Here is a 27,360-nt window from a genome sequence, read left to right as displayed (position 1 = left end):
TGCTGGGTCGAATCCGGCTCGAAGAATTTTTTTACGTGATTTGCTGTTTATTTTGGACAGATTACATGGAATGTCCTTTTCTTGGAGACTGTAGATGTATAACTGTGATCCCTAAATCGTTGGTTCGAATCCTGCTCGAAGAAATTTTTTTAGGTGCACTGCTTTTTTTATTTTGGGTAAGATTACGTTGATTGTCCTTTTAATGTACATCCATCCTTCGATAGCTCAGTTGGTAGAGCGGAGGACTGTAGATTTATAATTGGGATCTCTAGGTCGCTGGTTCGAATCCTGCTCGAAGGATTTTTTTACGTGCAATACTGTTTATTTTGGGCAAGTTTACATTAATTGTCCTTTCCACGTACATCAATCCTTCTATAGCACAGTTGGTAAAGCGGGGGACTGTAGATTTATAATTGTGATCCCCAGGTCGCTGGTTCGAATCCGGCTCGAAGGATTTTGTTATGTTCACTGCTGTTTATTTTGGGCAAGGTTACGTTGATTGTTCCTTCCATGTACATCCATCATGCGATAGCTCAGTTGGTAGAGCGGGGGACTGTAGATTTATAATGGTGATCCCTAAATCGCTGGTTCGAATCGGGCTCGAAATTTTTTTTTAGGTGCACTGCTTTTTTATTTTGGGCAAGGTTACGTTTAATGTCCTTTCCATGTACATCCATCCTTCGATAGCTCAGTTTTGTAGAGCGGGGGGCTGTAGATTTATAATTGTGATCCCTAGGTCGCTGGTTCGAATCCGGCTCGAAGGATGTTTTACGTTCACTGCTGTTTATTTTGGTCAAGGTTACGTTGATTGTCCTTTCCATGTACATCCATCCTTCGATAGCTCAATTGGTAGAGCGGGGGACTGTAGATTTATAATTGTGATCCCTTGGTCGCTGGTTCGAATACGGATCGAAGACTTTTTTTAAATGCACTGCTTTTTTTATTTTGGGCAAGGTCACGTTCATTGTCCTTTCAATGTACATCCATCCTTCGATAGCTCCGTTGGTAGAGCGGGGGGCTGTAGATTTACAATTGTGATCCCTCATTCGCTGGTTCGAATCCGGCTCAAAGGATGTTTTATACATGCGCTTTACGTTGGGCAATGTTACATGGAATTTCATTTTCTTTGAGACTGATCCTAGGTTGCTGGTTCGAATCCGGCTCGAAGAATTTTTTACGTTTACTGCTGTTTATTTTGTTCAAGGTTACGTTGATTGCCCTTTCAATGCTCATCCATCCTTCGATAGCTCAGTTGGTAGAGCGGGGGACTGTAGATTTATAATTGTGATCCCTAGGTCGCTGGTTCGAATCCGGCTCGAAGGATTTTTTTACGTTCACTGCTGTTTATTTTAGGCAAGGTTACATGGAATGTCCTTTCCTTGGAGACTGTAGATATATAATTGTGATCCGAAGGTTGCTGGTTTGAATCCGGCTCGAACAATGTTTTTAGGTGCCTTGCTGTTTATTTTGGGCAAGGTTACGTTGATTGTCCTTTCCATGTACATCCATCCTTCGATAGCTCAGTTTTGTAGAGCGGGGGACTGTAGATTTATAATTGTGATCCCTAGGTCGCTGGTTCGAATCTGGCTCGAAGTATTTTTTTACGTTCACTGCTGTTTATTTTGGTCAAGGTTACGTTGATTGCCCTTTCAATGCTCATCCAACCTTCGATAGCTCAGTTTTTTAGAGCGGGGGACTGTAGATTTATAATTGTGATCCCTATGTCGCTGGTTCGAATCTGGCTCGAAGTATTTTTTTACGTTCACTGCTGTTTATTTTGGCCAAGGTTACGTTGATTGTCCTTTTAATGTACATCCATCCTTTGATAGCTCAGTTGGTAGAGCGGTGTCTGTAGATTTATAATTGTGATCCCTAGGTCGCTGGTTCGAATCCGGCTCGAAGAATTTTTTTACGTTCACTGCTGTTTATTTTGGGCAAGGTTACGTTGATTGTCCTTTTAATGTACATCCATCCTTTGATAGCTCAGTTGGTAGAGCGGGGGACTGTAGATTTATAACTGTGATCCCTAGGTCGCTGGTTCGAATCCGGCTCGAAGGATTGTTTTACGTGCACTGCTGTTTATTTTGGGCAAGGTTACATGAAATGTCCTTTCCTTGGAGACTGTAGATTTATGACTGGGATCTCTAGGTCGCTGGTTAAAATCCGGCTTGAAGGATTTTTTATGTTCAATGCTGTTTATTTTGGTCAAGGTTACGTTGATTGTCCTTTCCATGGACATCCATCCTTCGATAGCTCAGTTGGTAGAACGGGGGACTGTAGATTTATAATTGTGATCCCTTGGTCGCTGGTTCGAATCCGTCTCCAAGGATTTTGTTACGTGCACTGCTGTTTGTTTTAGGGTAGGTTACATGGAATGTCCTTTCCTTGGAGACTTTAGATTTATTTTGGGCAAGGTTACGTTGATTGTCCTTTCAATGTATATCCATCCTTCGTTAGCCCAGTTGGTAGAGCGGGAGGCTGTAGATTTATATTTGTGATCCGAAGGTTGCTGGTTTGAATCCGGCTCGAATAATGTTTTTAAGTGCCTTGCTGTTTATTTTGGGCAAGGTTACGTTGATTGTCCTTTCCATGTACATCCATCCTTCGATAGCTCAGTTTTGTAGAGCGGGGAACTGTAGATTTATAATTGTTATCCCTAGGTGGCTGGTTCGAATCCGGCTCGAATTATTTTTTTACGTTCACTGCTGTTTATTTTGGGCAAGGTTACGTTGATTGTCCTTTCCATGTACATCCATCCTTCGATAGCTTAGTTGGTAGAGCGGGGGACTGTAGATTTATAACTGTGATCCCTAGGTCGCTGGTTCGAATCCGGCTCGAAGGATTGTTTTACGTGCACTGCTGTTTATTTTGGGCAAGGTTACATGAAATGTCCTTTCCTTGGAGACTGTAGATTTATGACTGTGATCTCTAGGTCGCTGGTTAAAATCCGGCTTGAAGGATTTTTTATGTGCACTGCTGTTTATTTTGGTCAAGGTTACGTTGATTGTCCTTTCCATGGACATCCATCCTTCGATAGCTCAGTTGGTAGAACGGGGGACTGTAGATTTACAATTGTGATCCCTTGGTCGCTGGTTCGAATCCGGCTCGAAGAATTTTTTTAAATGCACTGCTTTTTTTTTTGGGCAAGGTCACGTTGATTGTCCTTTCAATGTACATCCATCCTTCGATAGCTCAGTTGATAGAGCGGGGGGCTGTGGATTTACAATTGTGTTCCCTCATTCGCTGGTTCGAATCCGGCTCAATGGATGTTTTATACATGCGCTTTACGTTGGGCAATGTTACATGGAATTTCATTTTCTTTGAGACTGATCCTAGGTTGCTGGTTCGAATCCGGCTCGAAGAATTTTTTACGTTCACTGCTGTTTATTTTGGTCAAGGTTACGTTGATTGCCCTTTCAATGCTCATCCATCCTTCGATAGCTCAGTTGGTAGAGCGGGGGACTGTAGATTTATAATTGTGATCCCTAGGTCGCTGGTTCGAATCCGGCTCGAAGGATTTTTTTACGTTCACTGCTGTTTATTTTGGGCAAGGTTACGTTGATTGTCCTTTCAATGTACATCCATCCTTCGATAGCTCACTTGGTAGAGCGGGGGACTGTAGATTTATAACTGTGATCCCTAGGTCGCTGGTTCGAATCCGGCTCGAAGGATTGTTTTACGTGCACTGCTGTTTATTTTGGGCAAGGTTACATGAAATGTCCTTTCCTTGGAGACTGTAGATTTATGACTGTGATCTCTAGGTCGCTGTTTAAAATCCGGCTTGAAGGATTTTTTATGTGAACTGCTGTTTATTTTGGTCAAGGTTACGTTGATTGTCCTTTCCATGGACATCCATCCTTCGATAGCTCAGTTGGTAGAACGGGGGACTGTAGATTTATAATTGTGATCCCTTGGTCGCTGGTTCGAATCCGGCTCGAAGGATTTTGTTACGTGCACTGCTGTTTATTTTAGGGAAGGTTACATGGAATGTCCTTTCCTTGGAGACTATAGATTTATTTTGGGCAAGGTTACGTTGATTGTCCTTTCAATGCATATCCATCCTTCGATAGCCCAGTTGGTAGAGCGGGGGGCTGTAGATTTATAATTGTGATCCGAAGTTTGCTGGTTTGAATCCGGCTCGAAAAATGTTTTTAGGTGCCTTGCTGTTTATTTTTGGCAAGGTTACGTTTAATGTCCTTTCCATGTACATCCATCCTTCGATAGCTCAGTTTTGTAGAGCGGGGGGCTGTAGATTTATAATTGTGATCCCTAGGTCGCTGGTTCGAATCCGGCTCGAAGGATGTTTTACGTTCACTGCTGTTTATTTTGGGCAAGGTTACGTTGATTGTCCTTTCCATGTACATCCATCCTCGATAGCTCAATTGGTAGAGCGGGGGACTGTAGATTTATAATTGTGATCCCTAGGTCGCTGGTTCGAATCCGGCTCGAAGTATTTTTTTTACGTTCACTGCTGTTTATTATGGGCAAGGTTACATGGAATGTCCTTTCCTTGGAGACTGTAGATATATAATTGTGATCCGAAGGTTGCTGGTTTGAATCCGGCTCGAACAATGTTTTTAGGTGCCTTGCTGTTTATTTTTGGCAAGGTTACGTTGATTGTCCTTTTAATGTACATCCATCCTTTGATAGCTCAGTTGGTAGAGCGGTGTCTGTAGATTTATAATTGTGATCCCTAGGTCGCTGGTTCGAATCCGGCTCGAAGAATTTTTTTACCTTCACTGCTGTTTATTTTGGGCAAGGTTACGTTGATTGTCCTTTTAATGTACATCCATCCTTTTATAGCTCAGTTGGTAGAGCGGGGGACTGTAGATTTATAACTGTGATCCCTAGGTCGCTGGTTCGAATCCGGCTCGAAGGATTGTTTTACGTGCACTGCTGTTTATTTTGGGCAAGGTTACATGAAATGTCCTTTCCTTGGAGACTGTAGATTTATGACTGGGATCTCTAAGTCGCTGGTTAAAATCCGGCTTGAAGGATTTTTTATGTTCAATGCTGTTTATTTTGGTCAAGGTTACGTTGATTGTCCTTTCCATGGACATCCATCCTTCGATAGCTCAGTTGGTAGAACGGGGGACTGTAGATTTATAATTGTGATCCCTTGGTCGCTGGTTCGAATCCGTCTCCAAGGATTTTGTTACGTGCACTGCTGTTTATTTTAGGGTAGGTTACATGGAATGTCCTTTCCTTGGAGACTTTAGATTTATTTTGGGCAAGGTTACGTTGATTGTCCTTTCAATGTATATCCATCCTTCGATAGCCCAGTTGGTAGAGCGGGAGGCTGTAGATTTATATTTGTGATCCGAAGGTTGCTGGTTTGAATCCGGCTCGAATAATGTTTTTAAGTGCCTTGCTGTTTATTTTGGGCAAGGTTACGTTGATTGTCCTTTCCATGTACATCCATCCTTCGATAGCTCAGTTTTGTAGAGCGGGGGACTGTAGATTTATAATTGTTATCCCTAGGTGGCTGGTTCGAATCCGGCTCGAAGTATTTTTTTACGTTCACTGCTGTTTATTTTGGGCAAGGTTACGTTGATTGTCCTTTCCATGTACATCCATCCTTCGATAGCTCAGTTGGTGGAGCGGGGGACTGTAGATTTATAACTGTGATCCCTAGGTCGCTGGTTCGAATACGGCTCGAAGGATTCTTTTACGTGCACTGCTGCTTATTTTGGGCAAGGTTACATGGAATGTCCTTTCCTTGGAGACTGTAGATTTATAACTGTGATCCCTAGGTCACTGGTTCGAATACGGCTCGAAGCATTTTTTTACGTTCACTGCTGTTTATTTTAGTCAAGGTTTTGTCGATTGTCCTCCATCATGCGATAGCTCAGTTGGTAGAGCGGGGGACTGTAGATTTATAATTGTGATCCCTAGATGCTGGGTCGAATCCGGCTCGAAGAATTTTTTTACGTGATTTGCTGTTTATTTTGGACAGATTACATGGAATGTCCTTTTCTTGGAGACTGTAGATGTATAACTGTGATCCCTAAATCCTTGGTTCGAATCCTGCTCGAAGAAATTTTTTTAAGTGCACTGCTTTTTTTATTTTGGGTAAGATAACGTTGATTGTCCTTTTAATGTACATCCATCCTTCGATAGCTCAGTTGGTAGAGCGGAGGACTGTAGATTTATAATTGGTATCTCTAGGTCGCTGGTTCGAATCCTGCTCGAAGGATTTTTTTACGTGCAATACTGTTTATTTTGGGCAAGTTTACATTAATAGTCCTTTCCACGTACATCAATCCTTCTATAGCACAGTTGGTAAAGCGGGGGACTGTAGATTTATAATTGTGATCCCCAGGTCGCTGGTTCGAATCCGGCTCGAAGGATTTTTTTATGTTCACTGCTGTTTATTTTGGGCAAGGTTACGTTGATTGTTCCTTCCATGTACATCCATCATGCGATAGCTCAGTTGGTAGAGCGGGGGACTGTAGATTTATAATTGTGATTCCTAAATCGCTGGTTCGAATCCGGCTCGAAATTGTTTTTTAGGTGCACTGCTTTTTTATTTTGGCCAAGTTTACGTTGATTGTCCTTTCAATATACATCCATCCTTCGATAGCTTAGTTGGTAGAGCGGGGGACTGTAGATTTATAACTGTGATCCCTAGGTCGCTGGTTCGAATCCGGCTCGAAGGATTGTTTTACGTGCACTGCTGTTTATTTTGGGCAAGGTTACATGAAATGTCCTTTCCTTGGAGACTGTAGATTTATGACTGTGATCTCTAGGTCGCTGGTTAAAATCCGGCTTGAAGGATTTTTTATGTGCACTGCTGTTTATTTTGGTCAAGGTTACGTTGATTGTCCTTTCCATGGACATCCATCCTTCGATAGCTCAGTTGGTAGAACGGGGGACTGTAGATTTATAATTGTGATCCCTTGGTCGCTGGTTCGAATCCGGCTCGAAGAATTTTTTTAAATGCACTGCTTTTTTTTTTGGGCAAGGTCACGTTGATTGTCCTTTCAATGTACATCCATCCTTCGATAGCTCAGTTGATAGAGCGGGGGGCTGTGGATTTACAATTGTGTTCCCTCATTCGCTGGTTCGAATCCGGCTCAATGGATGTTTTATACATGCGCTTTACGTTGGGCAATGTTACATGGAATTTCATTTTCTTTGAGACTGATCCTAGGTTGCTGGTTCGAATCCGGCTCGAAGAATTTTTTACGTTCACTGCTGTTTATTTTGGTCAAGGTTACGTTGATTGCCCTTTCAATGCTCATCCATCCTTCGATAGCTCAGTTGGTAGAGCGGGGGACTGTAGATTTATAATTGTGATCCCTAGGTCGCTGGTTCGAATCCGGCTCGAAGGATTGTTTTACGTGCACTGCTGTTTATTTTGGGCAAGGTTACATGAAATGTCCTTTCCTTGGAGACTGTAGATTTATGACTGTGATCTCTAGGTCGCTGGTTTGAATCCGGCTCGAACAATGTTTTTAGGTGCCTTGCTGTTTATTTTGGGCAAGGTTACGTTGATTGTCCTTTCCATGTACATCCATCCTTCGATAGCTCAGTTTTGTAGAGCGGGGGACTGTAGATTTATAATTGTGATCCCTAGGTCGCTGGTTCGAATCCGGCTCGAAGGATTTTTTACGTTCACTGCTGTTTATTTTGGGCAAGGTTACGTTGATTGTCCTTTCCATGTACATCCATCCTTCGATAGCTCAATTGGTAGAGCGGGGGACTGTAGATTTATAATTGTGATACCTAGGTCGCTGGTTCGAATCCGGCTTGAAGGTTTTTTTTAAGTTCACTGCTGTTTATTTTGGGCAAGGTTACGCTGATTGTCCTTTTAATGTACATCCATCCTTCGATAGCTCAGTTGGTAGAGCGGGGGACTGTAGATTTATAACTGTGATCCCTAGGTCGCTGGTTCGAATAAGGCTCGAAGGATTGTTTTACGTGCACTGCTGTTTATTTTGGGCAAGGTTACATGGAATGTCCTTTCCTTGGAGACTGTAGATATATAATTGTGATCCGAAGGTTGCTGGTTTGAATCCGGCTCGAACAATGTTTTTAGGTGCCTTGCTGTTTATTTTGGGCAAGGTTACGTTGATTGTCCTTTCCATGTACATTTATCCTTCGATAGCTCAGTTTTGTAGAGCGGGGGACTGTAGATTTATAATTGTGATCCCTAGGTCGCTGGTTCGAATCCGGCTCGAAGAATGTTTTTACGTGAGTTGCTGTTTATTTTGGACAGATTACATGGAATGTCCTTTTCTTGGAGACTGTAGATGTATAACTGTGATCCCTAAATCGTTGTTTCGAATCCTGCTCGAAGAAATTTTTTTAGGTGCACTGCTTTTTTTATTTTGGGTAAGATTACGTTGATTGTCCTTTAAATGTACATCCATCCTTCGATAGCTCAGTTGGTAGAGCGGAGGACTGTAGATTTATAATTGGGATCTCTAGGTCGCTGGTTCGAATCCTGCTCGAAGGATTTTTTACGTGCAATACTGTTTATTTTGGGCAAGTTTACATTAATTGTCCTTTCCACGTACATCCATCCTTCGATAGCACAGTTGGTAAAGCGGGGGACTGTAGATTTATAATTGTGATCCCAAGGTCGCTGGTTCGAATCCGGCTCGAAGGATTTATTTTTACGTTCACTGCTGTTTATTTTGGGCAAGGTTACGTTGATTGTTCCTTCCGTGTACATCCATCATGCGATAGCTCAGTTGGTAGAGCGGGGGACTGTAGATTTATAATTGTGATCCCTAAATCGCTGGTTCGAATCCGGCTCGAAGGATTGTTTTACGTGCACTGCTGTTTATTTTGGGCAAGGTTACATGAAATGTCCTTTCCTTGGAGACTGTAGATTTATGACTGTGATCTCTAGGTCGCTGGTTTGAATCCGGCTCGAACAATGTTTTTAGGTGCCTTGCTGTTTATTTTGGGCAAGGTTACGTTGATTGTCCTTTCCATGTACATCCATCCTTCGATAGCTCAGTTTTGTAGAGCGGGGGACTGTAGATTTATAATTGTGATCCCTAGGTCGCTGTTTCGAATCCGGCTCGAAGGATTTTTTACGTTCACTGCTGTTTATTTTGGGCAAGGTTACGTTGATTGTCCTTTCCATGTACATCCATCCTTCGATAGCTCAATTGGTAGAGCGGGGGACTGTAGATTTATAATTGTGATCCCTAGGTCGCTGGTTCGAATCCGGCTAGAAGAATTGTTTTAAATGCACTGCTTTTTTATTTTGGGCAAGGTCACGTTGATTGTCCTTTCAATGGACATCCATCCTTCGATAGCTCAGTTGGTAGAGCGGGGGGCTGTAGATTTACAATTGTGATCCCTCATTCGCTGGTTTGAATCCGGCTCAAAGGATGTTTTATACATGCGCTTTACGTTGAGCAATGTTACATGGAATTTCATTTTCTTGGAGACTGATCCTAGGTTGCTGGTTCGAATCCGGCTCGAAGATTTTTTTACGTTCACTGCTGTTTATTTTGGTCAAGGTTACGTTGATTGCCCTTTCAATGCTCATCCATCCTTCGATAGCTCAGTTGGTAGAGCGGGGGACTGTAGATTTATAATTGTGATCCCTAGGTCGCTGGTTCGAATCCGGCTCGAAATTTTTTTTTAGGTGCACTGCTTTTTTATTTTGGCCAAGTTTACGTTGATTGTCCTTTCAATATACATCCATCCTTCGATAGCTTAGTTGGTAGAGCGGGGGACTGTAGATTTATAACTGTGATCCCTAGGTCGCTGGTTCGAATCCGGCTCGAAGGATTGTTTTACGTGCACTGCTGTTTATTTTGGGCAAGGTTACATGAAATGTCCTTTCCTTGGAGACTGTAGATTTATGACTGTGATCTCTAGGTCGCTGGTTAAAATCAGGCTTGAAGGATTTTTTATGTGCACTGCTGTTTATTTTGGTCAAGGTTACGTTGATTGTCCTTTCCATGGACATCCATCCTTCGATAGCTCAGTTGGTAGAACGAGGGACTGTAGATTTATAATTGTGATCCCTTGGTCGCTGGTTCGAATCCGGCTCGAAGAATTTTTTTAAATGCACTGCTTTTTTTTTGGCAAGGTCACGTTGATTGTCCTTTCAATGTACATCCATCCTTCGACAGCTCAGTTGATAGAGCGGGGGGCTGTAGATTTACAATTGTGATCCCTCATTTGCTGGTTCGAATCCGGCTCAATGGATGTTTTATACATGCGCTTTACGTTGGGCAATGTTACATGGAATTTCATTTTCTTGGAGACTGATCCTAGGTTGCTGGTTCGAATCCGGCTCGAAGAATTTTTTACGTTCACTGCTGTTTATTTTGGTCAAGGTTACGTTGATTGCCCTTTCAATGCTCATCCATCCTTCGATAGCTCAGTTGGTAGAGCGGGGGTCTTTAGATTTATAATTGTGATCCCTAGGTCGCTGGTTCGAATCCGGCTCGAAGGATTTTTTTACGTTCACTGCTGTTTATTTTGGGCAAGGTTACGTTGATTGTCCTTTCAATGTACATCCATCCTTCGATAGCTCAGTTGGTAGAGCGGGGGACTGTAGATTTATAACTGTGATCCCTAGGTCGCTGGTTCGAATCCGGCTCGAAGGATTGTTTTACGTGCACTGCTTTTTGTTTTGGGCAAGGTTATATGAAATGTCCTTTCCTTGGAGACTGTAGATTTATGACTGTGGTCTCTAGGTCGCTGGTTAAAATCCGGCTTGAAGGATTTTTTATGTGCAGTGCTGTTTATTTTGGTCAAGGTTACGTTGATTGTCCTTTCCATGGACATCCATCCTTCGATAGCTCAGTTGGTAGAACGGGGGACTGTAGATTTATAATTGTGATCCCTTGGTCGCTGGTTCGAATCCGTCTCCAAGGATTTTGTTACGTGCACTGCTGTTTATTTTAGGGAAGGTTACATGGAATGTCCTTTCCTTGGAGATTTTAGATTTATTTTGGGCAAGGTTACGTTGATTGTCCTTTCAATGTATATCCATCCTTCGATAGCTCAGTTGGTAGAGCGGGGGGCTGTAGATTTATAATTGTGATCCGAAGGTTGCTGGTTTGAATCCGGCTCGAAAATTGTTTTTAGGTGCCTTGCTGTTTATTTTGGGCAAGGTTACGTTGATTGTCCTTTCCATGTACATCCATCCTTCGATAGCTCAGTTTTGTAGAGCGGGGGGCTGTAGATTTATAATTGTGATCCCTAGGTCGCTGGTTCGAATCCGGCTTGAAGGATTTTTTACGTTCACTTCTGTTTATTTTGGGCAAGGTTACGTTGATTGTCCTTTCCATGTACATCCATCCTTCGATAGCTCAATTGGTAGAGCGGGGGACTGTAGATTTATAATTGTGATCCCTAGGTCGCTGGTTCGAATAAGGCTCGAAGGATTGTTTTACGTGCACTGCTGTTTATTTTGGGCAAGGTTACATGGAATGTCCTTTCCTTGGAGACTGTAGATATATAATTGTGATCCGAAGGTTGCTGGTTTGAATCCGGCTCGAACAATGTTTTTAGGTGCCTTGCTGTTTATTTTGGGCAAGGTTACGTTGATTGTCCTTTCCATGTACATTTATCCTTCGATAGCTCAGTTTTGTAGAGCGGGGGACTGTAGATTTATAATTGTGATCCCTAGGTCGCTGGTTCGAATCCGGCTCGAAGAATGTTTTTACGTGAGTTGCTGTTTATTTTGGACAGATTACATGGAATGTCCTTTTCTTGGAGACTGTAGATGTATAACTGTGATCCCTAAATCGTTGTTTCGAATCCTGCTCGAAGAAATTTTTTTAGGTGCACTGCTTTTTTTATTTTGGGTAAGATTACGTTGATTGTCCTTTTAATGTACATCCATCCTTCGATAGCTCAGTTGGTAGAGCGGAGGACTGTAGATTTATAATTGGGATCTCTAGGTCGCTGGTTCGAATCCTGCTCGAAGGATTTTTTACGTGCAATACTGTTTATTTTGGGCAAGTTTACATTAATTGTCCTTTCCACGTACATCCATCCTTCGATAGCACAGTTGGTAAAGCGGGGGACTGTAGATTTATAATTGTGATCCCAAGGTCGCTGGTTCGAATCCGGCTCGAAGGATTTATTTTTACGTTCACTGCTGTTTATTTTGGGCAAGGTTACGTTGATTGTTCCTTCCGTGTACATCCATCATGCGATAGCTCAGTTGGTAGAGCGGGGGACTGTAGATTTATAATTGTGATCCCTAAATCGCTGGTTCGAATCCGGCTCGAAGGATTGTTTTACGTGCACTGCTGTTTATTTTGGGCAAGGTTACATGAAATGTCCTTTCCTTGGAGACTGTAGATTTATGACTGTGATCTCTAGGTCGCTGGTTTGAATCCGGCTCGAACAATGTTTTTAGGTGCCTTGCTGTTTATTTTGGGCAAGGTTACGTTGATTGTCCTTTCCATGTACATCCATCCTTCGATAGCTCAGTTTTGTAGAGCGGGGGACTGTAGATTTATAATTGTGATCCCTAGGTCGCTGTTTCGAATCCGGCTCGAAGGATTTTTTACGTTCACTGCTGTTTATTTTGGGCAAGGTTACGTTGATTGTCCTTTCCATGTACATCCATCCTTCGATAGCTCAATTGGTAGAGCGGGGGACTGTAGATTTATAATTGTGATCCCTAGGTCGCTGGTTCGAATCCGGCTAGAAGAATTGTTTTAAATGCACTGCTTTTTTATTTTGGGCAAGGTCACGTTGATTGTCCTTTCAATGGACATCCATCCTTCGATAGCTCAGTTGGTAGAGCGGGGGGCTGTAGATTTACAATTGTGATCCCTCATTCGCTGGTTCGAATCCGGCTCAAAGGATGTTTTATACATGCGCTTTACGTTGGGCAATGTTACATGGAATTTCATTTTCTTGGAGACTGATCCTAGGTTGCTGGTTCGAATCCGGCTCGAAGATTTTTTTACGTTCACTGCTGTTTATTTTGGTCAAGGTTACGTTGATTGCCCTTTCAATGCTCATCCATCCTTCGATAGCTCAGTTGGTAGAGCGGGGGACTGTAGATTTATAATTGTGATCCCTAGGTCGCTGGTTCGAATCCGGCTCGAAATTTTTTTTTAGGTGCACTGCTTTTTTATTTTGGCCAAGTTTACGTTGATTGTCCTTTCAATATACATCCATCCTTCGATAGCTTAGTTGGTAGAGCGGGGGACTGTAGATTTATAACTGTGATCCCTAGGTCGCTGGTTCGAATCCGGCTCGAAGGATTGTTTTACGTGCACTGCTGTTTATTTTGGGCAAGGTTACATGAAATGTCCTTTCCTTGGAGACTGTAGATTTATGACTGTGATCTCTAGGTCGCTGGTTAAAATCAGGCTTGAAGGATTTTTTATGTGCACTGCTGTTTATTTTGGTCAAGGTTACGTTGATTGTCCTTTCCATGGACATCCATCCTTCGATAGCTCAGTTGGTAGAACGAGGGACTGTAGATTTATAATTGTGATCCCTTGGTCGCTGGTTCGAATCCGGCTCGAAGAATTTTTTTTAATTGCACTGCTTTTTTTTTGGCAAGGTCACGTTGATTGTCCTTTCAATGTACATCCATCCTTCGATAGCTCAGTTGGTAGAGCGGGGGACTGTAGATTTATAACTGTGATCCCTAGGTCGCTGGTTCGAATCCGGCTCGAAGGATTGTTTTACGTGCACTGCTGTTTGTTTTGGGCAAGGTTATATGAAATGTCCTTTCCTTGGAGACTGTAGATTTATGACTGTGATCTCTAGGTCGCTGGTTAAAATCCGGCTTGAAGGATTTTTTATGTGCAGTGCTGTTTATTTTGGTCAAGGTTACGTTGATTGTCCTTTCCATGGACATCCATCCTTCGATAGCTCAGTTGGTAGAACGGGGGACTGTAGATTTATAATTGTGATCCCTTGGTCGCTGGTTCGAATCCGTCTCCAAGGATTTTGTTACGTGCACTGCTGTTTATTTTAGGGAAGGTTACATGGAATGTCCTTTCCTTGGAGATTTTAGATTTATTTTGGGCAAGGTTACGTTGATTGTCCTTTCAATGTATATCCATCCTTCGATAGCTCAGTTGGTAGAGCGGGGGGCTGTAGATTTATAATTGTGATCCGAAGGTTGCTGGTTTGAATCCGGCTCGAAAAATGTTTTTAGGTGCCTTGCTGTTTATTTTGGGCAAGGTTACGTTGATTGTCCTTTCCATGTACATCCATCCTTCGATAGCTCAATTGGTAGAGCGGGGGACTGTAGATTTATAATTGTGATCCCTAGGTCGCTGGTTCGAATCCGGCTCGAAGAATTTTTTTAAATGCACTGCTTTTTTATTTTGGGCAAGGTCACGTTGATTGTCCTTTCAATGTACATCCATCCTTCGATAGCTCAGTTGGTAGAGCGGGGGGCTGTAGATATACAATTGTGATCCCTCATTCGCTGGTTCGAATCCGGCTCAAAGGATGTTTTATACATGCGCTTTACGTTGGGCAATGTTACATGGAATTTCATTTTCTTGGAGACTGATCCTAGGTTGCTGGTTCGAATCCGGCTCGAATAATTTTTTACGTTCAATGCTGTTTATTTTGGTCAAGGTTACGTTGATTGCCCTTTCAATGCTCATCTATCCTTCGATAGCTCAGTTGGTAGAGCGGGGGACTGTAGATTTATAATTGTGATCCCTAGGTCGCTGGTTCGAATCCGGCTTGAAGGATTTTTTTAAGTTCACTGCTGTTTTTTTGGGGCAAGGTTACGTTGATTGTCCTTTCAATGTACATCCATCCTTCGATAGCTCACTTGGTAGAGCGGGGGACTGTAGATTTATAACTGTGATCCCTAGGTCGCTGGTTCGAATCCGGCTCGAAGGATTGTTTTACGTGCACTGCTGTTTATTTTGGGCAAGGTTACATGGAATGTCCTTTCCTTGGAGACTGTAGATATATAATTGTGATCCGAAGGTTGCTGGTTTGAATCCGGCTCGAACAATGTTTTTAGGTGCCTTGCTGTTTATTTTGGGCAAGGTTACGTTGATTGTACTTTCCATGTACATCCATCCTTCGATAGCTCAGTTTTGTAGAGCGGGGGACTGTAGATTTATAATTGTGATCCCTAGGTCGCTGGTTCGAATCCGGCTCGAAGAATTTTTTTACGTGAGATGCTGTTTATTTTGGACATATTACATGGAATGTCCTTTTCTTGGAGACTGTAGTTGTATAACTGTGATCCCTAAATCGTTGTTTCGAATCCTGCTCGAAGAAATTTTTTTAGGTGCACTCCTTTTTTTATTTTGTGTAAGATTACGTTGATTGTCCTTTTAATGTACATCCATCCTTCGATAGCTCAGTTGGTAGAGCGGAGGACTGTAGATTTATAATTGGGATCTCTAGGTCGCTGGTTCGAATCGGGCTCGAAGGATTTATTTTTATGTTCACTGCTGTTTATTTTGGGCAAGGTTACGTTGATTGTTCCTTCCATGTACATCCATCATGCGATAGCTCAGTTGGTAGAGCGGGGGAGTGTAGATTTATAATTGTGATCCCTAAATTGCTGGTTCGAATCCGGCTCGAAATTTTTTTTTAGGTGCACTTCTTTTTTATTTTGGCCAAGTTTACGTTGATTGTCCTTTCAATATACATCCATCCTTCGATAGCTCAATTGGTAGAGCGGAGGACTGTAGATTTATAATTGGGATCTCTAGGTCGCTGGTTCGAATCCGGCTCGAAGGATTTATTTTTATGTTCACTGCTGTTTATTTTGGGCAAGGTTACGTTGATTGTTCCTTCCATGTACATCCATCATGCGATAGCTCAGTTGGTAGAGCGGGGGAGTGTAGATTTATAATTGTGATCCCTAAATTGCTGGTTCGAATCCGGCTCGAAATTTTTTTTTAGGTGCACTTCTTTTTTATTTTGGCCAAGTTTACGTTGATTGTCCTTTTAATGTACATCCATCCTTCGATAGCTCAGTTGGTAGAGCGGAGGACTGTAGATTTATAATTGGGATCTCTAGGTCGCTGGTTCGAATCCGGCTCGAAGGATTTATTTTTATGTTCACTGCTGTTTATTTTGGGCAAGGTTACGTTGATTGTTCCTTCCATGTACATCCATCATGCGATAGCTCAGTTGGTAGAGCGGGGGACTGTAGATTTATAATTGTGATCCCTAAATTGCTGGTTCGAATCCGGCTCGAAATTTTTCTTTAGGTGCACTTCATTTTTATTTTGGCCAAGTTTACGTTGATTGTACTTTCAATATACATCCATCCTTCGATAGCTCAATTGGTAGAGCGGGGGACTGTAGATTTATAATTGTGATCCCTAGGACGCTGGTTCGAATCCGGCTCGAAGTATTTTTTTACGTGCACTGCTGTTTATTATGGGCAAGGTTACATGAAATGTCCTTTCCTTGGAGACTGTAGATTTATGACTGTGATCTCTAGGTCGCTGGTTAAAATCCGGCTTGAAGGATTTTTTATGTGCACTGCTGTTTATTTTGGTCAAGGTTACGTTGATTGTCCTTTCCATGGACATCCATCCTTCGATAGCTCAGTTGGTAGAACGGGGGAATGTAGATTTTTAATTGTGATCCCTTGGTCGCTGGTTCGAATCCGGCTCGAAGACTTTTTTTAAATGCACTGCTTTTTTATTTTAGGCAAGGTCACGTTGATTGTCCTTTCAATGTACATCCATCCTTCGATAGCTCAGTTGGTAGAGCGGGGGACTGTAGATTTATAACTGTGATCCCTAGGTCGCTGGTTCGAATCCGGCTCGAAGGATTGTTTTACGTGCACTGCTGTTTATTTTGGGCAAGGTTACATGGAATGTCCTTTTCTTGGAGACTGTAGATATATAATTGTGATCCGAAGGTTGCTGGTTTGAATCCGGCTCGAACAATGTTTTTAGGTGCCTTGCTGTTTATTTTGGGCAAGGTTACGTTGATTGTACTTTCCATGTACATCCATCCTTCGATAGCTCAGTTTTGTAGAGCGGGGGACTGTAGATTTATAATTGTGATCCCTAGGTCGCTGGTTCGAATCCGGCTCGAAGAATTTTTTTACGTGAGATGCTGTTTATTTTGGACATATTACATGGAATGTCCTTTTCTTGGAGACTGTAGTTGTATAACTGTGATCCCTAAATCGTTGTTTCGAATCCTGCTCGAAGAAATTTTTTTAGTTGCACTCCTTTTTTTATTTTGTGTAAGATTACGTTGATTGTCCTTTTAATGTACATCCATCCTTCGATAGCTCAGTTGGTAGAGCGGAGGACTGTAGATTTATAATTGGGATCTCTAGGTCGCTGGTTCGAATCCGGCTCGAAGGATTTATTTTTATGTTCACTGCTGTTTATTTTGGGCAAGGTTACGTTGATTGTTCCTTCCATGTACATCCATCATGCGATAGCTCAGTTGGTAGAGCGGGGGACTGTAGATTTATAATTGTGATCCCTAAATTGCTGGTTCGAATCCGGCTCGAAATTTTTTTTTAGGTGCACTTCTTTTTTATTTTGGCCAAGTTTACGTTGATTGTCCTTTCAATATACATCCATCCTTCGATAGCTCAATTGGTAGAGCGGGGGACTGTAGATTTATAATTGTGATCCCTAGGACGCTGGTTCGAATCCGGCTCGAAGTATTTTTTTACGTGCACTGCTGTTTATTATGGGCAAGGTTACATGAAATGTCCTTTCCTTGGAGACTGTAGATTTATGACTGTGATCTCTAGGTCGCTGGTTAAAATCCGGCTTGAAGGATTTTTTATGTGCACTGCTGTTTATTTTGGTCAAGGTTACGTTGATTGTACTTTCCATGGACATCCATCCTTCGATAGCTCAGTTGGTAGAACGGGGGAATGTAGATTTATAATTGTGATCCCTTGGTCGCTGGTTCGAATCCGGCTCGAAGACTTTTTTTAAATGCACTGCTTTTTTATTTTAGGCAAGGTCACGTTGATTGTCCTTTCAATGTACATCCATCCTTCGATAGCTCAGTTGGTAGAGCGGGGGGCTGTAGATTTACAATTGTGATCCCTCATTCGCTGGTTCGAATCCGGCTCAAAGGATGTTTTATACATGCGCTTTACGTTGGGCAATGTTACATACAATTTCATTTTCTTGGAGACTGATCCTAGGTTGCTGGTTCGAATCCGGCTCGAATAATTTTTTACGTTCAATGCTGTTTATTTTGGTCAAGGTTACGTTGATTGCCCTTTCAATGCTCATCTATCCTTCGATAGCTCAGTTGGTAGAGCGGGGGACTGTAGATTTATAATTGTGATCCCTAGGTCGCTGGTTCGAATCCGGCTTGAAGGATTTTTTTAAGTTCACTGCTGTTTTTTTGGGGCAAGGTTACGTTGATTGTCCTTTCAATGTACATCCATCCTTCGATAGCTCACTTGGTAGAGCGGGGGACTGTAGATTTATAACTGTGATCCCTAGGTCGCTGGTTCGAATCCGGCTCGAAGGATTGTTTTACGTGCACTGCTGTTTATTTTGGGCAAGGTTACATGGAATGTCCTTTCCTTGGAGACTGTAGATATATAATTGTGATCCGAAGGTTGCTGGTTTGAATCCGGCTCGAACAATGTTTTTAGGTGCCTTGCTGTTTATTTTGGGCAAGGTTACGTTGATTGTACTTTCCATGTACATCCATCCTTCGATAGCTCAGTTTTGTAGAGCGGGGGACTGTAGATTTATAATTGTGATCCCTAGGTCGCTGGTTCGAATCCGGCTCGAAGAATTTTTTTACGTGAGATGCTGTTTATTTTGGACATATTACATGGAATGTCCTTTTCTTGGAGACTGTAGTTGTATAACTGTGATCCCTAAATCGTTGTTTCGAATCCTGCTCGAAGAAATTTTTTTAGGTGCACTCCTTTTTTTATTTTGTGTAAGATTACGTTGATTGTCCTTTTAATGTACATCCATCCTTCGATAGCTCAGTTGGTAGAGCGGAGGACTGTAGATTTATAATTGGGATCTCTAGGTCGCTGGTTCGAATCGGGCTCGAAGGATTTATTTTTATGTTCACTGCTGTTTATTTTGGGCAAGGTTACGTTGATTGTTCCTTCCATGTACATCCATCATGCGATAGCTCAGTTGGTAGAGCGGGGGAGTGTAGATTTATAATTGTGATCCCTAAATTGCTGGTTCGAATCCGGCTCGAAATTTTTTTTTAGGTGCACTTCTTTTTTATTTTGGCCAAGTTTACGTTGATTGTCCTTTCAATATACATCCATCCTTCGATAGCTCAATTGGTAGAGCGGGGGACTGTAGATTTATAATTGTGATCCCTAGGACGCTGGTTCGAATCCGGCTCGAAGTATTTTTTTACGTGCACTGCTGTTTATTATGGGCAAGGTTACATGAAATGTCCTTTCCTTGGAGACTGTAGATTTATGACTGTGATCTCTAGGTCGCTGGTTAAAATCCGGCTTGAAGGATTTTTTATGTGCACTGCTGTTTATTTTGGTCAAGGTTACGTTGATTGTCCTTTCCATGGACATCCATCCTTCGATAGCTCAGTTGGTAGAACGGGGGAATGTAGATTTTTAATTGTGATCCCTTGGTCGCTGGTTCGAATCCGGCTCGAAGACTTTTTTTAAATGCACTGCTTTTTTATTTTAGGCAAGGTCACGTTGATTGTCCTTTCAATGTACATCCATCCTTCGATAGCTCAGTTGGTAGAGCGGGGGACTGTAGATTTATAACTGTGATCCCTAGGTCGCTGGTTCGAATCCGGCTCGAAGGATTGTTTTACGTGCACTGCTGTTTATTTTGGGCAAGGTTACATGGAATGTCCTTTCCTTGGAGACTGTAGATATATAATTGTGATCCGAAGGTTGCTGGTTTGAATCCGGCTCGAACAATGTTTTTAGGTGCCTTGCTGTTTATTTTGGGCAAGGTTACGTTGATTGTACTTTCCATGTACATCCATCCTTCGATAGCTCAGTTTTGTAGAGCGGGGGACTGTAGATTTATAATTGTGATCCCTAGGTCGCTGGTTCGAATCCGGCTCGAAGAATTTTTTTACGTGAGATGCTGTTTATTTTGGACATATTACATGGAATGTCCTTTTCTTGGAGACTGTAGTTGTATAACTGTGATCCCTAAATCGTTGTTTCGAATCCTGCTCGAAGAAATTTTTTTAGTTGCACTCCTTTTTTTATTTTGTGTAAGATTACGTTGATTGTCCTTTTAATGTACATCCATCCTTCGATAGCTCAGTTGGTAGAGCGGAGGACTGTAGATTTATAATTGGGATCTCTAGGTCGCTGGTTCGAATCCGGCTCGAAGGATTTATTTTTATGTTCACTGCTGTTTATTTTGGGCAAGGTTACGTTGATTGTTCCTTCCATGTACATCCATCATGCGATAGCTCAGTTGGTAGAGCGGGGGACTGTAGATTTATAATTGTGATCCCTAAATTGCTGGTTCGAATCCGGCTCGAAATTTTTCTTTAGGTGCACTTCATTTTTATTTTGGCCAAGTTTACGTTGATTGTACTTTCAATATACATCCATCCTTCGATAGCTCAATTGGTAGAGCGGGGGACTGTAGATTTATAATTGTGATCCCTAGGACGCTGGTTCGAATCCGGCTCGAAGTATTTTTTTACGTGCACTGCTGTTTATTATGGGCAAGGTTACATGAAATGTCCTTTCCTTGGAGACTGTAGATTTATGACTGTGATCTCTAGGTCGCTGGTTAAAATCCGGCTTGAAGGATTTTTTATGTGCACTGCTGTTTATTTTGGTCAAGGTTACGTTGATTGTACTTTCCATGGACATCCATCCTTCGATAGCTCAGTTGGTAGAACGGGGGAATGTAGATTTATAATTGTGATCCCTTGGTCGCTGGTTCGAATCCGGCTCGAAGACTTTTTTTAAATGCACTGCTTTTTTATTTTAGGCAAGGTCACGTTGATTGTCCTTTCAATGTACATCCATCCTTCGATAGCTCAGTTGGTAGAGCGGGGGGCTGTAGATTTACAATTGTGATCCCTCATTCGCTGGTTCGAATCCGGCTCAAAGGATGTTTTATACATGCGCTTTACGTTGGGCAATGTTACATACAATTTCATTTTCTTGGAGACTGATCCTAGGTTGCTGGTTCGAATCCGGCTCGAAGAATTTTTTACGTTCACTGCTGTCTATTTTGGTCAAGGTTACGTTGATTGCCCTTTCAATGCTCATCCATCCTTCGATAGCTCAGTTGGTAGAGCGGGGGACTGTAGATTTATAATTGTGATCCCTAGGTCGCTGGTTCGAATCCGGCTCGAAGGATTTTTTTACGTTCACTGCTGTTTATTTTGGGCAAGGTTACGTTGATTGTCCTTTCAATGTACATCCATCCTTCGATAGCTCAGTTGGTAGAGCGGGGGACTGTAGATTTATAACTGTGATCCCCAGGTCGCTGGTTCTAATCCGGCTCGAAGGATTGTTTTATGTTCACTGCTGTTTATTTTGGGCAAGGTTACGTTGATTGTTCCTTCCATGTACAACCATCATGCGATAGCTCAGTTGGTAGAGCGGGGGACTGTAGATTTATAATTGTGATCCCTAAATCGCTGGTTCGAATCCGGCTCGAAATTTTTTTTTAGGTGCACTGCTTTTTTATTTTGGCCAAGTTTACGTTGATTGTCCTTTCAATATACATCCATCCTTCGATAGCTCAATTGGTAGAGCGGGGGACTGTAGATTTATAATTGTGATCCCTAGGTCGCTGGTTCGAATCCGGCTCGAAGTATTTTTTTACGTGCACTGCTGTTTATTATGGGCAAGGTTACATGAAATGTCCTTTCCTTGGAGACTGTAGATTTATGACTGTGATCTCTAGGTCGCTGGTTAAAATCCGGCTTAAAGGATTTTTTATGTGCACTGCTGTTTATTTTGGTCAAGGTTACTTTGATTGTCCTTTCCATGGACATCCATCCTTCGATAGCTCAGTTGGTAGAACGGGGGACTGCAGATTTATAATTGTGATCCCTAGGTCGCTGGTTCGAATCCGGCTCGAAGTATTTTTTTACGTGCACTGCTGTTTATTATGGGCAAGGTTACATGAAATGTCCTTTCCTTGGAGACTGTAGATTTATGACTGTGATCTCTAGGTCGCTGGTTAAAATCCGGCTTGAAGGATTTTTTATGTGCACTGCTGTTTATTTTGGTCAAGGTTACGTTGATTGTCCTTTCCATGGACATCCATCCTTCGATAGCTCAGTTGGTAGAACGGGGGACTGTAGATTTATAATTGTGATCCCTTGGTCGCTGGTTCGAATACGGCTCGAAGACTTTTTTTAAATGCACTGCTTTTTTTATTTTGGGCAAGGTCACGTTCATTGTCCTTTCAATGTACATCCATCCTTCGATAGCTCCGTTGGTAGAGCGGGGGGCTGTAGATTTACAATTGTGATCCCTCATTCGCTGGTTCGAATGCGGCTCAAAGGATGTTTTATACATGCGCTTTACGTTGGGCAATGTTACATGGAATTTCATTTTCTTTGAGACTGATCCTAGGTTGCTGGTTCGAATCCGGCTCGAAGAATTTTTTACGTTTACTGCTGTTTATTTTGGTCAAGGTTACGTTGATTGCCCTTTTAATGCTCATCCATCCTTCGATAGCTCAGTTGGTAGAGCGGGGGTCTTTAGATTTATAATTGTGATCCCTAGGTCGCTGGTTCGAATCCGGCTCGAAGAATTTTTTTACCTTCACTGCTGTTTATTTTGGGCAAGGTTACGTTGATTGTCCTTTTAATGTACATCCATCCTTTTATAGCTCAGTTGGTAGAGCGGGGGACTGTAGATTTATAACTGTGATCCCTAGGTCGCTGGTTCGAATCCGGCTCGAAGGATTGTTTTACGTGCACTGCTGTTTATTTTGGGCAAGGTTACATGAAATGTCCTTTCCTTGGAGACTGTAGATTTATGACTGGGATCTCTAAGTCGCTGGTTAAAATCCGGCTTGAAGGATTTTTTATGTTCAATGCTGTTTATTTTGGTCAAGGTTACGTTGATTGTCCTTTCCATGGACATCCATCCTTCGATAGCTCAGTTGGTAGAACGGGGGACTGTAGATTTATAATTGTGATCCCTTGGTCGCTGGTTCGAATCCGTCTCCAAGGATTTTGTTACGTGCACTGCTGTTTATTTTAGGGTAGGTTACATGGAATGTCCTTTCCTTGGATACTTTAGATTTATTTTGGGCAAGGTTACGTTGATTGTCCTTTCAATGTATATCCATCCTTCGATAGCCCAGTTGGTAGAGCGGGAGGCTGTAGATTTATATTTGTGATCCGAAGGTTGCTGGTTTGAATCCGGCTCGAATAATGTTTTTAAGTGCCTTGCTGTTTATTTTGGGCAAGGTTACGTTGATTGTCCTTTCCATGTACATCCATCCTTCGATAGCTCAGTTTTGTAGAGCGGGGGACTGTAGATTTATAATTGTTATCCCTAGGTGGCTGGTTCGAATCCGGCTCGAAGTATTTTTTTACGTTCACTGCTGTTTATTTTGGGCAAGGTTACGTTGATTGTCCTTTCCATGTACATCCATCCTTCGATAGCTCAGTTGGTGGAGCGGGGGACTGTAGATTTATAACTGTGATCCCTAGGTCGCTGGTTCGAATACGGCTCGAAGGATTCTTTTACGTGCACTGCTGCTTATTTTGGGCAAGGTTACATGGAATGTCCTTTCCTTGGAGACTGTAGATTTATAACTGTGATCCCTAGGTCACTGGTTCGAATACGGCTCGAAGCATTTTTTTACGTTCACTGCTGTTTATTTTAGTCAAGGTTTTGTCGATTGTCCTCCATCATGCGATAGCTCAGTTGGTAGAGCGGGGGACTGTAGATTTATAATTGTGATCCCTAGATGCTGGGTCGAATCCGGCTCGAAGAATTTTTTTACGTGATTTGCTGTTTATTTTGGACAGATTACATGGAATGTCCTTTTCTTGGAGACTGTAGATGTATAACTGTGATCCCTAAATCCTTGGTTCGAATCCTGCTCGAAGAAATTTTTTTAAGTGCACTGCTTTTTTTATTTTGGGTAAGATAACGTTGATTGTCCTTTTAATGTACATCCATCCTTCGATAGCTCAGTTGGTAGAGCGGAGGACTGTAGATTTATAATTGGTATCTCTAGGTCGCTGGTTCGAATCCTGCTCGAAGGATTTTTTTACGTGCAATACTGTTTATTTTGGGCAAGTTTACATTAATAGTCCTTTCCACGTACATCAATCCTTCTATAGCACAGTTGGTAAAGCGGGGGACTGTAGATTTATAATTGTGATCCCCAGGTCGCTGGTTCGAATCCGGCTCGAAGGATTTTTTTGTGTTCACTGCTGTTTATTTTGGGCAAGGTTACGTTGATTGTTCCTTCCATGTACATCCATCATGCGATAGCTCAGTTGGTAGAGCGGGGGACTGTAGATTTATAATTGTGATTCCTAAATCGCTGGTTCGAATCCGGCTCGAAATTGTTTTTTAGGTGCACTGCTTTTTTATTTTGGCCAAGTTTACGTTGATTGTCCTTTCAATATACATCCATCCTTCGATAGCTTAGTTGGTAGAGCGGGGGACTGTAGATTTATAACTGTGATCCCTAGGTCGCTGGTTCGAATCCGGCTCGAAGGATTGTTTTACGTGCACTGCTGTTTATTTTGGGCAAGGTTACATGAAATGTCCTTTCCTTGGAGACTGTAGATTTATGACTGTGATCTCTAGGTCGCTGGTTAAAATCCGGCTTGAAGGATTTTTTATGTGCACTGCTGTTTATTTTGGTCAAGGTTACGTTGATTGTCCTTTCCATGGACATCCATCCTTCGATAGCTCAGTTGGTAGAACGGGGGACTGTAGATTTATAATTGTGATCCCTTGGTCGCTGGTTCGAATCCGGCTCGAAGAATTTTTTTAAATGCACTGCTTTTTTTTTTGGGCAAGGTCACGTTGATTGTCCTTTCAATGTACATCCATCCTTCGATAGCTCAGTTGATAGAGCGGGGGGCTGTGGATTTACAATTGTGTTCCCTCATTCGCTGGTTCGAATCCGGCTCAATGGATGTTTTATACATGCGCTTTACGTTGGGCAATGTTACATGGAATTTCATTTTCTTTGAGACTGATCCTAGGTTGCTGGTTCGAATCCGGCTCGAAGAATTTTTTACGTTCACTGCTGTTTATTTTGGTCAAGGTTACGTTGATTGCCCTTTCAATGCTCATCCATCACTCGATAGCTCAGTTGGTAGAGCGGGGGACTGTAGATTTATAATTGTGATCCCTAGGTCGCTGGTTCGAATCCGGCTCGAAGGATTGTTTTACGTGCACTGCTGTTTATTTTGGGCAAGGTTACATGAAATGTCCTTTCCTTGGAGACTGTAGATTTATGACTGTGATCTCTAGGTCGCTGGTTTGAATCCGGCTCGAACAATGTTTTTAGGTGCCTTGCTGTTTATTTTGGGCAAGGTTACGTTGATTGTCCTTTCCATGTACATCCATCCTTCGATAGCTCAGTTTTGTAGAGCGGGGGACTGTAGATTTATAATTGTGATCCCTAGGTCGCTGGTTCGAATCCGGCTCGAAGGATTTTTTACGTTCACTGCTGTTTATTTTGGGCAAGGTTACGTTGATTGTCCTTTCCATGTACATCCATCCTTCGATAGCTCAATTGGTAGAGCGGGGGACTGTAGATTTATAATTGTGATACCTAGGTCGCTGGTTCGAATCCGGCTTGAAGGTTTTTTTTAAGTTCACTGCTGTTTATTTTGGGCAAGGTTACGCTGATTGTCCTTTTAATGTACATCCATCCTTCGATAGCTCAGTTGGTAGAGCGGGGGACTGTAGATTTATAACTGTGATCCCTAGGTCGCTGGTTCGAATAAGGCTCGAAGGATTGTTTTACGTGCACTGCTGTTTATTTTGGGCAAGGTTACATGGAATGTCCTTTCCTTGGAGACTGTAGATATATAATTGTGATCCGAAGGTTGCTGGTTTGAATCCGGCTCGAACAATGTTTTTAGGTGCCTTGCTGTTTATTTTGGGCAAGGTTACGTTGATTGTCCTTTCCATGTACATTTATCCTTCGATAGCTCAGTTTTGTAGAGCGGGGGACTGTAGATTTATAATTGTGATCCCTAGGTCGCTGGTTCGAATCCGGCTCGAAGAATGTTTTTACGTGAGTTGCTGTTTATTTTGGACAGATTACATGGAATGTCCTTTTCTTGGAGACTGTAGATGTATAACTGTGATCCCTAAATCGTTGTTTCGAATCCTGCTCGAAGAAATTTTTTTAGGTGCACTGCTTTTTTTATTTTGGGTAAGATTACGTTGATTGTCCTTTAAATGTACATCCATCCTTCGATAGCTCAGTTGGTAGAGCGGAGGACTGTAGATTTATAATTGGGATCTCTAGGTCGCTGGTTCGAATCCTGCTAGAAGGATTTTTTACGTGCAATACTGTTTATTTTGGGCAAGTTTACATTAATTGTCCTTTCCACGTACATCCATCCTTCGATAGCACAGTTGGTAAAGCGGGGGACTGTAGATTTATAATTGTGATCCCAAGGTCGCTGGTTCGAATCCGGCTCGAAGGATTTATTTTTACGTTCACTGCTGTTTATTTTGGGCAAGGTTACGTTGATTGTTCCTTCCGTGTACATCCATCATGCGATAGCTCAGTTGGTAGAGCGGGGGACTGTAGATTTATAATTGTGATCCCTAAATCGCTGGTTCGAATCCGGCTCGAAGGATTGTTTTACGTGCACTGCTGTTTATTTTGGGCAAGGTTACATGAAATGTCCTTTCCTTGGAGACTGTAGATTTATGACTGTGATCTCTAGGTCGCTGGTTTGAATCCGGCTCGAACAATGTTTTTAGGTGCCTTGCTGTTTATTTTGGGCAAGGTTACGTTGATTGTCCTTTCCATGTACATCCATCCTTCGATAGCTCAGTTTTGTAGAGCGGGGGACTGTAGATTTATAATTGTGATCCCTAGGTCGCTGTTTCGAATCCGGCTCGAAGGATTTTTTACGTTCACTGCTGTTTATTTTGGGCAAGGTTACGTTGATTGTCCTTTCCATGTACATCCATCCTTCGATAGCTCAATTGGTAGAGCGGGGGACTGTAGATTTATAATTGTGATCCCTAGGTCGCTGGTTCGAATCCGGCTAGAAGAATTGTTTTAAATGCACTGCTTTTTTATTTTGGGCAAGGTCACGTTGATTGTCCTTTCAATGGACATCCATCCTTCGATAGCTCAGTTGGTAGAGCGGGGGGCTGTAGATTTACAATTGTGATCCCTCATTCGCTGGTTTGAATCCGGCTCAAAGGATGTTTTATACATGCGCTTTACGTTGGGCAATGTTACATGGAATTTCATTTTCTTGGAGACTGATCCTAGGTTGCTGGTTCGAATCCGGCTC

General features: G+C 42.3%; 17 non-coding genes across 17 annotated transcripts; all 17 read left to right on the top strand.

The window, feature by feature from the left end:
- Positions 1-1,237: 1,237 nt before the first annotated feature.
- On the top strand, positions 1,238-1,323 carry Trnay-gua. The gene is given in 2 exon segments: positions 1,238-1,274; positions 1,288-1,323. It is a non-coding gene; the product is annotated as a tRNA-Tyr (tRNA).
- A 649-nt stretch (positions 1,324-1,972) lies between these two features.
- Trnay-gua lies at positions 1,973-2,058 on the top strand. Its single transcript is given in 2 exon segments — positions 1,973-2,009; positions 2,023-2,058. It is a non-coding gene; the product is annotated as a tRNA-Tyr (tRNA).
- Positions 2,059-2,756: 698 nt separating this feature from the next.
- Positions 2,757-2,842, top strand: Trnay-gua. Its single transcript is given in 2 exon segments — positions 2,757-2,793; positions 2,807-2,842. It is a non-coding gene; the product is annotated as a tRNA-Tyr (tRNA).
- Positions 2,843-3,431: 589 nt separating this feature from the next.
- Positions 3,432-3,517, top strand: Trnay-gua. Its single transcript is given in 2 exon segments — positions 3,432-3,468; positions 3,482-3,517. It is a non-coding gene; the product is annotated as a tRNA-Tyr (tRNA).
- A 3,056-nt stretch (positions 3,518-6,573) lies between these two features.
- On the top strand, positions 6,574-6,659 carry Trnay-gua. The gene is given in 2 exon segments: positions 6,574-6,610; positions 6,624-6,659. It is a non-coding gene; the product is annotated as a tRNA-Tyr (tRNA).
- Positions 6,660-7,248: 589 nt separating this feature from the next.
- On the top strand, positions 7,249-7,334 carry Trnay-gua. Its single transcript is given in 2 exon segments — positions 7,249-7,285; positions 7,299-7,334. It is a non-coding gene; the product is annotated as a tRNA-Tyr (tRNA).
- Positions 7,335-9,670: 2,336 nt separating this feature from the next.
- Trnay-gua lies at positions 9,671-9,756 on the top strand. The gene is given in 2 exon segments: positions 9,671-9,707; positions 9,721-9,756. It is a non-coding gene; the product is annotated as a tRNA-Tyr (tRNA).
- Positions 9,757-10,497: 741 nt separating this feature from the next.
- Trnay-gua lies at positions 10,498-10,583 on the top strand. Its single transcript is given in 2 exon segments — positions 10,498-10,534; positions 10,548-10,583. It is a non-coding gene; the product is annotated as a tRNA-Tyr (tRNA).
- A 2,539-nt stretch (positions 10,584-13,122) lies between these two features.
- Positions 13,123-13,208, top strand: Trnay-gua. The gene is given in 2 exon segments: positions 13,123-13,159; positions 13,173-13,208. It is a non-coding gene; the product is annotated as a tRNA-Tyr (tRNA).
- A 338-nt stretch (positions 13,209-13,546) lies between these two features.
- Trnay-gua lies at positions 13,547-13,632 on the top strand. Its single transcript is given in 2 exon segments — positions 13,547-13,583; positions 13,597-13,632. It is a non-coding gene; the product is annotated as a tRNA-Tyr (tRNA).
- Positions 13,633-14,580: 948 nt separating this feature from the next.
- Positions 14,581-14,666, top strand: Trnay-gua. The gene is given in 2 exon segments: positions 14,581-14,617; positions 14,631-14,666. It is a non-coding gene; the product is annotated as a tRNA-Tyr (tRNA).
- A 1,974-nt stretch (positions 14,667-16,640) lies between these two features.
- On the top strand, positions 16,641-16,726 carry Trnay-gua. The gene is given in 2 exon segments: positions 16,641-16,677; positions 16,691-16,726. It is a non-coding gene; the product is annotated as a tRNA-Tyr (tRNA).
- A 1,448-nt stretch (positions 16,727-18,174) lies between these two features.
- Positions 18,175-18,260, top strand: Trnay-gua. The gene is given in 2 exon segments: positions 18,175-18,211; positions 18,225-18,260. It is a non-coding gene; the product is annotated as a tRNA-Tyr (tRNA).
- Positions 18,261-19,612: 1,352 nt separating this feature from the next.
- Trnay-gua lies at positions 19,613-19,698 on the top strand. Its single transcript is given in 2 exon segments — positions 19,613-19,649; positions 19,663-19,698. It is a non-coding gene; the product is annotated as a tRNA-Tyr (tRNA).
- A 1,448-nt stretch (positions 19,699-21,146) lies between these two features.
- Trnay-gua lies at positions 21,147-21,232 on the top strand. The gene is given in 2 exon segments: positions 21,147-21,183; positions 21,197-21,232. It is a non-coding gene; the product is annotated as a tRNA-Tyr (tRNA).
- A 648-nt stretch (positions 21,233-21,880) lies between these two features.
- On the top strand, positions 21,881-21,966 carry Trnac-gca. The gene is given in 2 exon segments: positions 21,881-21,917; positions 21,931-21,966. It is a non-coding gene; the product is annotated as a tRNA-Cys (tRNA).
- Positions 21,967-24,491: 2,525 nt separating this feature from the next.
- On the top strand, positions 24,492-24,577 carry Trnay-gua. The gene is given in 2 exon segments: positions 24,492-24,528; positions 24,542-24,577. It is a non-coding gene; the product is annotated as a tRNA-Tyr (tRNA).
- Positions 24,578-27,360: the final 2,783 nt, after the last annotated feature.

The sequence above is a fragment of the Nematostella vectensis genome, chromosome 3 (genome assembly GCF_932526225.1).
Source record: "Nematostella vectensis chromosome 3, jaNemVect1.1, whole genome shotgun sequence".
Classification (NCBI taxonomy): domain Eukaryota; kingdom Metazoa; phylum Cnidaria; class Anthozoa; order Actiniaria; family Edwardsiidae; genus Nematostella; species Nematostella vectensis.
Note: the sequence above shows the minus strand (reverse complement) of the source record. Positions and strands in the feature narration are given on the sequence as shown.